The sequence below is a fragment of the Amborella trichopoda genome, chromosome 6, assembly GCF_054954075.1.
Source record: "Amborella trichopoda isolate Santa Cruz 75 chromosome 6, AtrichopodaSantaCruz75HAP2 v2.0, whole genome shotgun sequence".
NCBI lineage: Eukaryota > Viridiplantae > Streptophyta > Magnoliopsida > Amborellales > Amborellaceae > Amborella > Amborella trichopoda.
This window is the reverse complement of record NC_142341.1, coordinates 9,098,057-9,114,215: the sequence shown is the minus strand read 5'-3', so window position 1 is coordinate 9,114,215 and position 16,159 is coordinate 9,098,057. Positions and strand designations below refer to the sequence as shown.

The 16,159-nt window shown below is 35.0% G+C and overlaps 1 pseudogene across 1 annotated transcript in view; it reads right to left on the bottom strand.

Annotated features, from left to right (window-relative positions):
• Positions 1-13,450, bottom strand: part of LOC105420965 (uncharacterized) — a 29,222-nt pseudogene extending 15,772 nt beyond the window's left edge. Inside the window, exons 1-14 of the transcript XR_016058080.1 lie at positions 13,294-13,450; positions 11,950-11,997; positions 11,407-11,467; positions 11,228-11,260; positions 10,834-10,958; positions 6,792-6,956; positions 5,998-6,132; positions 5,883-5,886; positions 4,989-5,064; positions 4,421-4,701; positions 1,310-1,366; positions 1,044-1,216; positions 532-588; positions 346-431 (exon numbers count right to left, since the gene is read on the bottom strand). The product of XR_016058080.1 is annotated as an uncharacterized LOC105420965 (transcript). The remainder of the gene's footprint in view (positions 1-345; positions 432-531; positions 589-1,043; positions 1,217-1,309; positions 1,367-4,420; positions 4,702-4,988; positions 5,065-5,882; positions 5,887-5,997; positions 6,133-6,791; positions 6,957-10,833; positions 10,959-11,227; positions 11,261-11,406; positions 11,468-11,949; positions 11,998-13,293) is intronic.
• Positions 13,451-16,159: the final 2,709 nt, after the last annotated feature.

The window sequence follows — 16,159 nt, the reverse complement described above, 5'->3', positions numbered from 1 at the left end:
GTTAGTATGTATTTAATTTTGAAAAAAATTTATTTTTGGCAATAAGTTATTAAGATCCTAGATTATAATAGACCTATTGTATTGTAGCACTCGTAAGTAAAATTTCAAACATTTAATAAAGGAAAAGAAAGAATTTTTTGTATTTACAATCTGGAATTCTACACAGCCACTTCTTTCAATTTGAAATTAAATCAAATAATACGGGTAAACAGTTCATATCTTATAGTTATTTTGATAAATTTCCCTTAATTTCTTTTTTTGTAGTTTACTGATTTACCTCGTATCCTACAAATGCACAAGAGCGAGAGAGAGAGAGAGACAGAGAGAGAGAGAGTGAGAGAGTACCCTCCATATCCAAAGGTTATGCATGACAGGGCTAAGGAGAGAAACCCCAATGTATCCACTTAAGAGAAAAAGTGAGAAGCGCATTCCTGAATGTAGTTATCACATTATCATTAGCTACTCCATAATTTCGCTGGAGGATACATGCATGTAAGGCTGTTAGCAAGCATACAAGTCATAAAACTTCACCTGCTAATTCATGAATAAACAATCCCATCATTCCAAGGTAAAGAGCAGAAGCACCAACTTGTTGGCAAAATTAAAAGGAATTAAGTCCCAAGGAAAAGAAAAATAAAAAAGGAACCAAGCAACTCTCGCATCCAGAAATTTCTCTATTAAAGATGACTGAAGAGACATATAAGCATCCAGAAATTATCTTCTTAAAGATGACCAAAAAGAAATATTAAAAAGGAATCATCAAGCAGAGGGTTTAAGCCAAAGAACAGCATCTTTGAATAGGCTGGACTTGTACCATATAGTACCACTAAACAACGCGAGGGATGAGGGATTGTACAAGTATGGAAAGAGTGCTCCAGTTCATACAAGGAAATTAATATTAGTTTTTCTTTGTCTGTGAATTTATTCAGTAAAAGAAAATGTAGAAAAGTGGCATATATATTTCTTTTGGTCAGTATAATAATCTTATTCTGCCAAAAAAGAAATAGGAAAATTAGTACATAATAAGAAGGAAACTGTAACACTTACAGAAGAATAAGACTTCAGTATTGAAGAGATTGCAATGTACACAAATGCAAGGAAGCATGGTCGATGATTAAGACGAATGAACAGTGGCGATATCATGAACAATATATTTGCATGGAATACCAATAGGAAGAAAACTCTAAAATAGTCAAAGACTTCTGCAAAGAAGTACCTGCATTGAGCCCAATTATCAGTGAGCCAATACAAGTACTAAGATCATTAAAACACAAACCGCCCCTTGAGATAAAGGGAATTGATAACTCACCAAAAGACACCTAAATTTGGGGATAGATCCTCCACATTAAGAATAAACCCATATGTTCTGCAAAGCCCAGCAACAATAAAATGCTTATTTTAATGTAAAGCAACAACAATGTTATACAAAAGAATGGTTCAGTTTCAGCACAAACACCCAGTTCCTGCAGAACTCCGCATTTTAATAGTAATTATGTCCTACCAAAATTTCTTTCCAAGTAATTAATTTGTCAAATAGAGGAGCCTCTACATATGCATTACATTTTGTACAACAGAAAACTCCCGTGACACACATAAATTGGTCTAACCATCTGCACTGGCATCCACTTTGTATAAACGTGGCTAACAAACAGTGCCAGGACATCTGGAAGCAAATGAAATACTGAAAAATTTCATTTCATCAACAATATACTACCATACCTTAGATTCATCATGAGTATTTAGAACATCACATTATAAATAACATAACGGGCAGGAGAATATCACTATTGTGACCACAGACTGCTTCTTCAAAAATGATTCAGATTTACAGATGGTGTATCATCCTCAGGGTGAAAATTTAATAGCTCACAAGCGAATCAGGACTTCCCAATGGTTGCTGCCTTGATAGAAGTTTCAACCCAGAATTTCAGAGGATAAGGCATAAACTACAAACAGAACTAATTTGCATACTGAGAGATATACAAAATCCTACAGCCGTACTCCCAATAAAACTCAAGCACCAAACATAATCAACATACGCGTAATTAGATATCTTGGGTATAGTTTTAGTTACAAGCATGTGTATTAAATTGAAAGTGGTTTTAAAAGACATACCAAAATGATGTAGCCCAAAATATTGCTCTCGAGCATATAAATAAAAGAGACAAGCTTAAAGTTTACAAGAAGAACCGCAGAAGGGCAAAATAGTCATTGAATCTATCATTTTATGCCTTTTATTTATTTCTTAAATTATTTTATTCAGTTATGGGCATAAGTAATAATTTCTAGACTACTTTATGTCTTTTTATTCACTTAAAAAGTCTTTTATAATAAATTGTCATGATTAGATTAGCTAGATAGCTAGGATTAAGTCTTATTTAGGATTTTTTTATATAAAGGATATACTCAAGCATAAGGAAACATCTTGTTATGGATTTTATTCAAAACCCTAGAACAGCTATTGCTCCTTCCTTTATCTCTGGTTTTTAATCTTTCTCTAATTTTGAATCTTCCTTATCTTTTTCTTTGTTAAAACCTAACTCTAAGCTACAAGTTCTGTGTCAGGTTAGTATTAGAGACTGAAGATCTGTACGGTATTATAGCATGGCACTGCAGCATTGTACAGATGGTACTATAGCACTATACAAACTATATTGTAGAGTCGATTTTTGTGCCCTACATTAACAACCATGCCTCCACATAGAGGAAAATCGGCAACCATAGAAGCCTTTGATGCTAGGTCGCATGAAGGATTACAGATCTGAGGAGATTGATTGAAACCCTAGCTCTACGTTTGGCACAGATGGAAAGCCCCATCTCAGCGGGATGAGATCAAAGCAGATGAGGAATCCATAAATCCTTTCCATGATCAAGCTCCAAGGAGGGAGGCAATTGATTGTATTGATAGGGATAGTAGGAGGTGGGAAATCGGTCTTAAGGCTGAGATCCTCGAGTGTTATGGAAGTCTATTTGAGGACAACCATAGAGAAACTTTGTTCTCATCAAATGGTTATCAAGATCAGCATGTTGTGGACTAGGACTCACCACCAGTCTTTGACAAGTACCTAGATGAAGATTTGGGTGTTGAAAAAGAAGTGGGTGATCATAGCTTTAATGGTAATCCAATCCGTAAAGAGGATCAAGAAGAAGATCCAACCATTTGAGAGGATCTTGTGGGTGCTCCTCTCCTTGATGAAGAACTGGGGAAGCATGAAAAACATGATGGGGATAATTGATTTCTTTGTCCTTGAAGGAATTAATGAAAAAAATGATGGTGTTCATGGAGATGATGTTGATGTTATTCTTCTTGGAGATTTACCTGAATTTAGGGTGTCACATGAGGTACACAGCAAAGAGTTCAAGGTATTTTCCCCTAAAATCTCAGCTGGTGAGTTTAACATAGGAGAAGAACCATTGCAAGATTGGCAATCTCCTTTAGGTACATTCAATGCTCGATCTTACAAGTCATAGAGTGAGATTTCCTATGCAATTATTTTTGAATTGATATCTCCAGGGACGGATGATTAGAAGTGATTCAAGAATCTTCCCTCCTATGCTTGTTCATGATTCTAGATCAAGTTGCTATGAATATCATAAGCTGAACCAATGCAAGACTGTGTGAAGTGGTACAGAAGATTAATGACAATGCCTACAAATTGAAACTTCTCAATCATATTCGCACTTCCGATGCTTTTAATGTCACGTATCACATTCCATATCATGGTAATACCTCTGATGACGAGCCGTCGAATTCAAGGACGAATGCTTTTGAGTAAGGGGGAATTGATGCAACCTAGAATACTACTCTCGAGTATCTAGATAAGAGAGACAACCTTAAAGTTTGCAAGAGGAACCACAGAGGGGTACAATAGTCATTGAAACTATCCTTTTATGTCTTTTATTTATTTCTTGAATCATTTTATTCACTTAGGAGCATAAGCAGTAATTTCTAGAGTCCTTTTATGTTTTTTATTCACTTAAAGTCTTTTATAATAAATGGCCATGATTAGATTACTTGGATGGCTAGGATTAATTCTCGTTTAGGATTGTCTTATATAAGGGATGTACTCAAGCATAAAGAAGTATCTTGTTATGGACTTTATTAAAAACTCTAGCGAAGCTAATACCCCTTCTTTTATCTTTAGTTTTTGAATCTTTCTCTAATTTTGGATCTTCCATATCTTCTTCTTTGCTAAACCCTAGCTCCAAGTTACTAGGTTTGTGCCACAAAGGATATAAATTTCAATCATTAGTGCCACATTTTTCAACTGCTGAGCATAAATAGTGCAAAATTATTTGGAAAGAAAAAGTGAAAAACTTGGTTTTATTTGAAACAGACCATACTTTTTGCCCAGAAGGAGAGGGGTGGGGGGGGGGGAATAAAAGAGAGAAAGGGGGTTGTTAAAGAAATAGGCCATACTTGTTGAACATCTCTCGCAAACCACCATGACCTTTAAGGGAAACACTGCACAAGCCCAGTACGTACAATGACCAGAACCCTGCCCATAACATAAAGTGCATAATTGGTCTCCATGAAAAAGAAAGGACCAATTGATCTTGCAGAGTGTTCCATTCACACAATGAATTTTTTATAGGCTTTGACATAGAACTTTCCTGTGCATCTGATTTCTTCTGCTTTTCAACTGTCTTGAACAGTTTCTTTGGAGGTGTGTCCAGCCCATACCCTAATAAGAGAATAATCTGAAAAAGAAAATTAACTAAACATTATGCCTCAATGAAGTGAAAGTAACAGACTTGGAAGAGTCCAGAAAAAAGAAAACCAACTCATCGAGAAACTTTAGTAAAGCAAAAAAGAAAAGAAAAGATATCAATGAACCAATATATATGCCCTTATGTCTTCTTTCATATCTAATGAACCAACATGATGATCAACCCAATTTAGAAAAAGAAAATTTATTTTTTTGAAAGATAGAAAAATGAAAAGTGATGACATTAAAGGGTTGCAACATGAAGCATAGCACACATACGGGTATGACAAGCATCATTGAATAAACAGATAAATGTGTTGCAATGACCCATCCAAAGCTGCCAAGGGAGGTACACCTGAACCAAAGAGGACAATATTTTATATGAGGAGAATTATTTTCTCTGAGAAATATAGCAGGTGAAATATCATTATGAGAGACGAAAGGTATTTGACTAAATTATCTAAATAGCAGACCTTGGAAATGACTGCTACTCAATGCAATAATTAATAGTCATTAGGAGAGGATAAATGCACTTCACTGAAAACCAAGAGCATAACTTCCATTTTTCTTAGCATATATACACATTTTTAATAGGGAGCGCCTGCATTAAACATTCACCTATAATACAGTTTATAATTGGGCATATCTATCCACACATTGAGGTCTAAAAAAAACCACAACCATCCCACTCACATCTTTGTGTGCTCAGATGTGATTGCTTTTGTTTATACCTTGTCAAAGAGAGATATGAATAATCCCAAAACCCTAGGTGGCTTTTCTCAAATATATAGAGTGGTGCAGGTCTCTATGCAGTTGGTGTACTTTACAAGTAAAATCTTAGAAAATGAACCAGATCACTGATACGGATTCCAAAGTAAAATGAGATTTTGACTTTTGACAAATTGTTTCTATGATCAATTTTTCAAAAGTCATACAATGACCGTAAATTTGAAATAAAGATAATCCATATAAAGTATAAACAAGGTAGAACGTTTTAAATGAGGACGAGGCTTGGTGTCAGCAACTATTATAAAACTCTAAGACTGTTAGAAATTCATGGTTCCAGTTCCCCATAAGTGTTTTCCAAAATATACAAGCAAAAGAAAACTAAAAGGGATAAGAAATGGCATGTCTGTAGTACAGCCTAAATAGGTTTTCTAACTGCCCATAGACAGCCCTATGTAAGAGACACCAATAAACACATCACCGGAAAAGAAAGCATCTAGGCAAACCTTGGAACCCAAAAATAACAAGATAAAAAAACAACAAATATTATTAGGTCTCTTACCTGCACAAGCCCCATAGACAGTCAATAGAATCATCAAGTTCTCAATAGATGATGTTGAGGAACCCGCACAAGCAGCTATTGTCAAAGGATTAAGTAAATATATAAGAGCAGCAACATCTCCGGAATCCAGAGTGCCTGGAAACAACATAAAGTGATAATCCATCAAAGAAACGTTAAACAAGGAATTATGTCATGAAGTTTGCAAGGAACAATAGCATTTGAAGCTAAGGTAGAATGAGTACGATTCAGTGCCCATGGTCATAAATGTTATAACAACTTGTAACATGCAAAACCCAAATTAAAAAGTGAACGCGCAATACCTTAGAAGACCATATTGGTGCTAGACATAGTAACCATCCAGAGAAAACATTTTTTAACTAAAATCCAATTACAACTCAAAGGGAAAAATACATTTATTAAATCTATCATTGAGGTTGTGTTCAAAAGAATGGACTACAGAGATTATGAAGACAAAGAGTTATCTCAGCCGGGAAAATCAAAGTCCTAAATTAATAGATGAATTCAATATTCTTATTAGGGTTTCTCAGAGCCCTCGGAGTCCCGAACATTCTAAAGCAAATTGAAAGCAAGATAATGCATCTAGTGGCTAATAAAAAACCATAAGATGAGATGTGTAGAAATATAATGCACCATGGGAATTTTGAATATATTTTATCTTAGGCTTGCTTTCCAAGAGATTTGGTTTGAAGAAATTCCTACTAATAATTTTCTCCCTTTCCTTCCCTTAATATCAATGTCTTTTTTGAGTCTTATAAACTACTGACATTTCTAACCTTTATTTCTCTTCCCAAAACTTTGCCAATAGGTTCCTGTCCTCTCTTTAGATAGTTGTTTCATATAATACCATCCCAATGATAATCTTAGAAATCTGATCCAACCCAAGTCATACAAAAATCTGAAGGCTAGTATATCTTCCAGTCATAATTTGTTGTGGAATTCTGTAAGGTTGAATTTTCAAAAGGTGAGATGTGCCACTAATCGAAGCACCAAATTTAAGGAACCCAGAAGATGGCGAAAAAAGAGTACCTGTAAAGTAAGAGAGGTAAAATATTGGATTAATAGTAGAGAAGCATGATTTGCTTTCTCAATATTTGGAGAAGAGTAATGAGCTTTAGAAGGAGCCAAAGAAGAAAAGATAGTCAGACGAGTTCATCATTTTCTATTCTGCCACTATCGAAAATAATATGTCCATATTACTCATGGTACTCATCCTTCCACCCAACCACCAAGACATTAAGAAACATGAGAAACCTAAAGCGTGTGGCCAAAGAAAGCAACAGAATAATGTTATAATGGAAACATACACCTCCGGGACATAGAGCAATAAGCAAAGTTGGACATACCAACAAGATAAAAATCACCAAATCTTCCTTCAAGCTTAATAGAGACCCCCGAATTACTTTCAAATCCACTTAAGTAGTAGACCTCCTCTTGAACTTTTAAGTAAAATGAAAAAAGAATATGAAAAAATTCCTTTCTAGTGAATGACACCGGTGACATCAAAGCAGGACCTCGATTTTTTATTTTTTTGAAAATACTGGACAGCCCTATTCCGACCAAAAACCGGTGAACTGGAGGTCTATCTGGTCCGGTCTACTATACTAGATCATATGGTCTAGTTAATTGACACTAGATTGGTGGACCGCTAGACCAACCAATCCATCGGTCCAGTGCCGACTGGCAAGTCTCGAAAGGCCTTAAAAAGGAGCAAAAGTAACCCTTTGTTTTCTCAAAAATAGGTCATTTTGCATTTTGGTATTTCTCATCATAAGGGAAGGTTTTGCGGTTAATAACGATGAATTTTGAGAGATCTCATTTGCGATTTTCACTCTCTCTATCCCCCGAATTTGCCTTCTCTTGGGTGAAATTCTAGCAACTTCCAAGAGGGAATCCACCCATCAATCTGCCCTTTTCTGAAGCCCCAAATATGTGCAACCCTTTCTTTTTATTGTTAGAAAACATAGAAACAGAAATTGCAATTTTGGGGTTTTACAATGCAATGAAGCATTTCTTTGATCCATGTTAATATTATCTAACACATCAATGAAACTAAAAAGTATTTCATTTCATTGAAATTTCTCTTTTTTTATGGGATATAATGAAAAAAGAGATCATGTCTTCATCCTTTTTGCATTTTTCTCAAATATGGATTTTGGGGCATCTTTTGTATGCGCGGCATTCGCCTTTCGTGATCTTAGATTTATGTGATTTTGTTTGAATATTTCACTTTCTTTTATTGCTTGGAATTAGATTTCAAAACCCAAGGACAGTTCTAGCTGCGTAGATAGGGGCATTTTTGTCACTTTCAATAATCGATAAATTTGGGGGTTTTTTTCTTGTTTTTCCCTACACAAGTTGAAGAGTTAATTGGACTTTGAAGTCAGATTAACTGCACCAAAATCAATAAATTCTTTGAATGACCAAAATATCTTGCTAGAAAAATGAATACGGTATTTACTGTTTTTTTCTAAATTTTTCAGATTTTTCCATAATTTTCTATACTTCTCCATTTTTCTCATTTTTTCCATAGTTTTGAAATTTTAATTTATCCAACGGTCCAACAGATGAACCAGTCCAATCCAACCGGACCGCTCTTAAAAACATTGAATCAGACAGTCAATCTAAGGTGTTGTTTGGGTATGTGGAAATCTATTACGTGACAATAGATTACAAAGAAATATGAGTACACTTTAATAGTAAGGAAATGGAAAGACATTACCCGAGATTACCCCAAAAATCACAACATGCATTACAAGCGGTGAGGGGTGAAAAATCTATTACGAAGTTGACGGGGTAATCTTTGGAAATCTTTCAAGTGCGTCTATCTGCCCTATCCCCGCTTAAAAATACATTTTCCTCTCTCAAGTATACGCTACGTTGTATTGTATAATTATTAAGGTAAGTAGAAAGATTATTAAGTTAAGTAGAAAGTGAAAGTAGGGGATATGAAAAGGGGAATCTAAATTGAATAATTATTAAGGTAAGTAAAAAGTGAAAGTAGGGGATATGAAAAGGGGAATCTAAATTGATTTGAACAGGTGTACGAGGACAATTTTCTACTGCAATCATAATAAAAAATTTCTACATCACTCTGTTCCCAATTTGGGTTGTAGCCCTCATCTAACTCTCATATAAAAACAAAAATTTTTAATAATTGGTAAATGAAATGTAAATTGATTTTAACAGTTGTAGAACTTGATGAGGGACAATTTTCTACTGCAATCATAATAAAAAAAATTCTACATCCCTCTATTCCTACTGCAATTATAATGAAAAAATATCTACATCCCTCTATCTCCAATTTGGGTTGTAGCCCGCCATCAGCTCTTGTATAAAAACAAAAATAATAATAATAATAATTGGTAATCAATGAGAAATTACACAACACAATAATAAAAAATTTCACACAACATAATCCTCATAAGAGATTAGTAAAAGCTCAATTGAAATAAGATACCTCTTTAGTCTCCTCCAATTCTTCAAAACTTTCTACGCCAATTACCAAACTTTCTAGTTTACTAATCAAACTTCTTCCTTTTTTTAACTTTTACCATAAAGATTTTGATTTTGGTATCATAAATTTATTGCTTAGTTGAAATTATATATAGAGAGACATTTGAAAGACTTCTATAAAAAAATAAATAAAAAAAGTTTTATCACAATAAAATCATATTATTCCAATCATATTATCCCAATGACATATCTTGTTCAAACCAAAGTCTAATCATGTTAGCCAAACATGACCATATTTTTCATATTTGAAAAGTAATGCATTTCTCATATTTCTTCCAGACATAGCAATGTATTTCCCAAGTTGCACTTAAATACTAGCCAAACAGTGACAAGCCATTTGCAAGCAATGTATTAAGCAGTAATGTATTACGCCCGTAATATATTTCACAGACAATATATTTCCAGGTATCCAAACGGCCCCTAAAAGTACAACTTAAAAGCACTAAATACCATCAAATTCGTGAACTCCAATAGACTACGGCTTTTGAGGACTTTATCCTAAATAAAGTGAGAAACCACCACATTCACACTTGTGGTGCAAGGAGAGGAAACTCTTATCCTGTGGTGTATGGACCAGCAAAATGGAAATCTTTCCTAGATACTCTCAAATGGTTGCAGATTTTTACTAAAAACTCTCGCTAAGTATGGCAAGCGCCCCCTTACTTTTGGGCCAAATAGAAATCGCATGAGCTAGAAACAATAAAGAAATCCCACATATGAGTTATGCATCGCCAGCTATAATTCTTCTAAAACATTTCGAAGTAAGTTCTTCTAAAAGATTCCTTCGAACAATGAACCGAGGCTTTCATACCACACAAGGTATAAATCTATAGTATTTCTTCATCAGAACCCATAATAATTAGAGAGAAATGTGAAATAAACCCACAAGAAACAACCAAAAGTGATGAAAAATTGGTCGTACTTCATTACGGCATGAAACCTCTTATGTAAGACATATAAATACACAGGTCCGCAATTCCCTTAGGTGGATATACAATTATATGAGAACCCTTGGATGATGGAATGCATAAGTTAAGGATATCACTAATACAATAGATAAAATATAGAATATGAAAGACTCTACATGCTGGTTCACTAACATTCTTATCAAATGTGACTCCTTTATAATGTGACCATTTGTTAGCTTCGTGATCACCAAAAATGCCCACTTATTTGACCACCAAAAATATTTAAAGATAAAACAGGAAAAGCTTTGAAGAATTAGAACGAGTGGAAATAATGTCTCATTTACTCTATTGCATGGTTTTGAGTGAAGAAGCAAATCCAAGCATTATAACTTGCCTGAAGTCTCAATTGGTCTGGAAAGGTTTAGCAAACCCAAGCTCCTGCTATATGCTGCTTGAAGTTTTTGCCCAGTTGCGCGAATAAGCATCGCAGAGATAGCATCTACAGTCACTAACACCAAACTATATCCAAACAATGTTGATACCAACAATCTCCCAATCTCTATCATATCAGTGAGAAAAATGATGCAGAAAAACCGAGTTATGTATATAAAATAAAACACCAAAATGAAAAAGCATAAAGCTTAAATTGTTGGAAGGATAAGGATATGAAAAAACAAGTCACAAAATTTACCGCAAAATGCGTACAAGGATTCACTAAATAGAAACACCCACCTACCAGAAAATTCTCATAAAGCATTTAAAAAAATCAAAAGAAGGTGAAGGACTACCTCAGTAAAATGTGACTTGGGACTCCTCCAGTTCTGTACAACACAAAAGGTCGTATAAAACTAAGTTAACTATATTTACGACGCATGCACTTTTCAGGAAAGCATGGATATAGGCTAAGACAGAAACACAAAAAAGTATTTTCATGCTAAGAGAACGCCATTTATTTATAGGTTCATACCTACTCACAGTCAGTGGGCCTAGAACCGGTAGTAACAAAGGTGAACCATGGTACATAGATCCTAAAATAGGAATCATGTGAGTAACTCAACTCAGCCTAACCAGTCTAAACATATAGAAATTGAAATCAATTTTGCATGGTACTATCATGAAGACTAGGACACATTTCATTCAACTCATAAGAATATGCACCTAGACAAGCATATACAATTTCAATCCATAACATGCAACCTAGTAGTTTTGATATTTGGAACCAATGCGGACAATCCAAACCTCTTCTTCTAGAGTGCAAGAACATGTTAGACCCTTCAACTTACAAGAACTTTCAAAAAAAGAAATGAATTATTACCAAACGTGTTATATGTGTGCGTGTGTGTACGTACATGTTATTTTCTTTGGCTCCTTTTTTCTATAGCCTGAAGATTTATATTGATGGCAAATATCACCGAGCTCCATTCCTAAAATGACTTGATTAACATGACAATCAAAAAGATTCTACAATCTAAGGAGACAGAAAACCCATCAATCTCAGGCAAGAATATACCTGCATAAGGAGAAAATGATGATTGTTTTAACCATTGACCTTCTGCCACTGCAAAGCACCATGACAATATCCTTTACCAAAGAAGTGATCTACATTTGCTCTTTTGGCCAAGTATGACAAATCTAGCAAAGAGCATAATCGCACCCCTTCAAAAAAGAAATGCAAAAGGGAGCTAGTTCTGCCACCACTAATTAGTAATCATGCCCAACACACCAAATTAGTGCCGCCTGAATGGATTTTGGATCATTAATCACACTATCACAGCTTCTGAACATTGATGAGATAGCATTAAATAATATGTTGGATGCATAACAAAAATGATGGGTAGTGAAACTAGCCCCAAATGAAAAACTACATAGACCAAGAGGATTGTTAGAGGTGTGAGATTGAAATTCATTCCCACCTTGTATATGTTAATATGATCAATTTATTGATGATACACTTAAAATAACTGATGTTTTTGTAGTAGCCACTAAAAGGGAATTTTTTTTTTTATAATCAAAGCTTCAAAGCCATTGTAAGTTTGCACCATGTATAATCAAAATCATTTTAAATTTGTTCGATGTATTCTTGCAAACTGAGAATAAGTCCTAAGACAAGTAAAAGCCTGAAAATCGATTCCCTCTACAACATAACCCTGCATTGAATACTTAAGCATAGTAGAATGCTGAAGCATCCATGGATCAATGTTCACAAGGTTTTTACTTAACTATCCAACAATGAAATACTTTTTCTTGCCCACTTCAGTTTCCCATCGCAGAAAAGAAATAAGGTAAATCCATGAGAAATGGTAAATGCAGAACCATATAAACTAGAGACAGTGTAAAGGCATAGCAGAGGAGCAAATAAAGAGAGTCAGTTGAATTGGTTTCGAGCTCAGGAAAATAGCTCAGAAATATAAAAGTTCTCAAATTTGACTCTGTATCAAGATAGGCAGATAGACAGTTAAGAGAGTAGAGACAGTTACAGATATAGAGAGAGACAGAAAGAGAGAGAGCAATGCTACTAATTTGCAAGAAAGTGCAATCTCATAAACATTATGCAGAATAAAAACGTTAAACAAAAAACAAAACCCAAAAATTTCAGATCTCAGAAAACAGCTCAAAATGCGAAGACAGAAATCAGCACAAAAAACAACACCAGTTCCATTCCGTGATTTCCCAAAACTTATCATTAAGACTACAAATCTGGTCAAATAAGGATTTAGAAAATGAAATAAAGCTTCAGGGGATTAGAGCCGTTGTGTGTGGAACATAGGAATCGCAATAGAGTGAGGCCCATCTAGAAAGAGAAAAAAGATGCAAACGTAGAGAGAGAGAGAGGGAATATTAAGGGTGAACTCACATCGACGGATACTAGTGAGAGGGGATGCAATCTCAGGACGAGAGGTGAAGGAAAGAGAAATGGGATTGAGAAGCAGGCGTATGAAGAGTGCCAGAGCAGCCCAACCGCAAAACCACAATCTCTCTCTCTCTCGGCCATTTCTTCCACGCACTAGGAATCATCTGGTCTCCATGGAGTTTCTAATTGGGCCTCCATCTTGGAAAGGGATATCATACTCTTGAGGATGAAATTGAGAGATTTTCATAATTTTGAAGCTCTAAGCATCATCGAATACACAGTTTTTTCTAGAAAGGGGCACTACAAGGATGAATGCTATGTAAAACCAGATTGTGAGGAACGTTGCAGACAAGAGGACGGGGAAGAGCTTTAGAGAGAGACAAGGGTGGAACAGGAATGTGAGCGGGTTTAAAGGGGAAGAGAGACGGGCGCAAAAGTATCAAAACAATAGCTTAAAAACCATTCAGACGTTCCACTAAGTAACCAATTTCAAGATCCGTAGATCATTAGAATGAACCATCGAAAATTTAGATAGATCTAAGTTGGCAATGGACCCTGACTCGACCCGGGACCCGCCGAATACACCTGTCACGGATTGGGTATGGGTCTAGCATTTGGACCCAGCGGATTGGGTCCGTGTCCAAGAATACTATATGGGTCCAGGTCCAAGAGCACTATATGGATCCAGGTTCGGGTCCTGCTGGATCGAACCCGTACCCGTAAACGGTTAGAGATAAAATATTTTACTTTAAACCCCATTCATTTTGATGTATTAAATATCGTATATAATTAGAACTAGTAATCATCTTTAGCTATTAAACTATAAATCACATGGCTTGAAATCTAATAGCGGATTGTTGTGACCACGTTACCAATAATATGGGTAAAAAAGGGGTAAAAAAAAAGAAAAGGAAAAAACTCAAATTGAGGGTGACAATGGACACGAGACCCTACGGGTACGGTCCGGGTTCAGGTCTAGCCGAACCCAACCCATACCCAACTCATGGCCACCCCTAGATAGATCCTATTATGGTGTATGTAAAATACATTGGATCATTCCCCTTATTTTTATATTTAATTATAAAATTTGATCCTAATTTTTAGAGAATATATTTTCTTTAACATGGAGATCATGAATATGAAAAATAAATAAATTATGAAAACTAAAAATAATAATTATATTAAAAAAACATTTGGACTGTTAGTTACAATTGTTTTTAGATGAACCCCCTATTTGCATCCATCTTTAAGATGGATGCTTTATATCTTTGAATCGCATATTGTAGAAATGCGGTCCAGCCCTCAGCAGACAATTGTTCTATATAAAAATCTTGAAAATAAGCATTCCATATAATATGATCTAAGATTTATTATTTTTAAGACTCAAAATCTTTTTTTCTATATCCATACATATTGATGTCTAGATGATCAATTAGATGGTTTTCGAACGTCAAAAGAGTATTTTTTGATAAATTTTTGAGGTGCACATTAATTCTACAATACAACGTGTCAACTTTATATAAACTTTTTTCAATTTAAAAAAAAGGGGAAATTAGAGGAATATATTTTGATTGGAATGCAACACTATCAAAATAAGTTAAGCCCCACCTCAGAATTCACACAAAAAAGTACTCTTGGTATCGAAAAACCTTCAAATCGATCATCTTGACCTTGGCCATTATGGTTGTGAAAAAAATTAAGATTTTAAGCTCTAAAAATTAGTATATATTACAACATATTCTAGACCATCCATTTTCAAGTGTTTACAGATCTACAAGATCTGTATTATTTTTTGAGCTACAAATATCATAATCGATGGTGGAAATTGATTTTAGAGCCATCATATAGATTTTCCTTTTTGAAAGTATTTTCTGGACAAGGTTTCATTATGAAGCTTCCGTTTTTTTCATACAATCTAGGCCTTACAAAAACTACATCCTTGGCCAAAATCCCCGTGCCAGACTTTATATGTAGGCCCTCCATTATTTTTTTATTTATACTATTACAAAATATCAATTAAAGGTTGAAACTTATTATAAAACTACTTATGGGATTAAAAGATTACAAATAACAGGCTTTATTAATGTTTTTTATTAAGAAAGATTAAATTCTTGGATTGACCATGTTCAGTGTTAGGAACCCAAAATTGTTAGGGACACTTTGAAATTTATAGACTCAAAAAGGCTTTAATGGAATGGTAGAAGTACCCCCAAATAATAAATAGCTTATTCAATATTTGAAATGATGAACAATAAGGGTTATTTATGTAAATATCTTTTTCACAAGGGCACTTATGTTGTTTTGTTGAGGTCACTTTAGGGATGGCAGCATACTGCATCCCTGATCGTCTGGTCGATGCCTCCAGCCTGTGTCGAGATGAAGCGAGGAACTCAGAGTCTAAGCCGCTCGACATTCGGTCCAGGTCGAAGAACATCTTGCTAATCTAAGCACACAAAGTCAAGTGAAATAACTAGGTAAACCCTAGACTCTTAATAAGTCAAGTCGAGGTCTAGGGTTCCAAGCTAAGTGTGAACTTTTGAAATGAGGTGGGATGTAGGTATGCCCACCTTTCGTGTGAATCACTCTTATAGCAACTATGAGGTCAAAGTATTGTGGGGTGCTCTTAAAGGCTGGGTGTACTCCTAATGAGGACCTGCTCTCCCTACTACCCTTCCTCTATGAACTAGGTGTCTACTCTGAGAGACTCAAGGCGAGATACAGGGATTTCAAAAACAATTTTGAAAAAAAAATGTTTCACCCATGCAGAGCGAATGTGGGAAAGTGTATAAGTCATCGCACCTACATGTGTGATAAGTGTATTAAGCAGACTAATAGTGCACAAACAGTAAAGTGAGCATGGGCACAATTT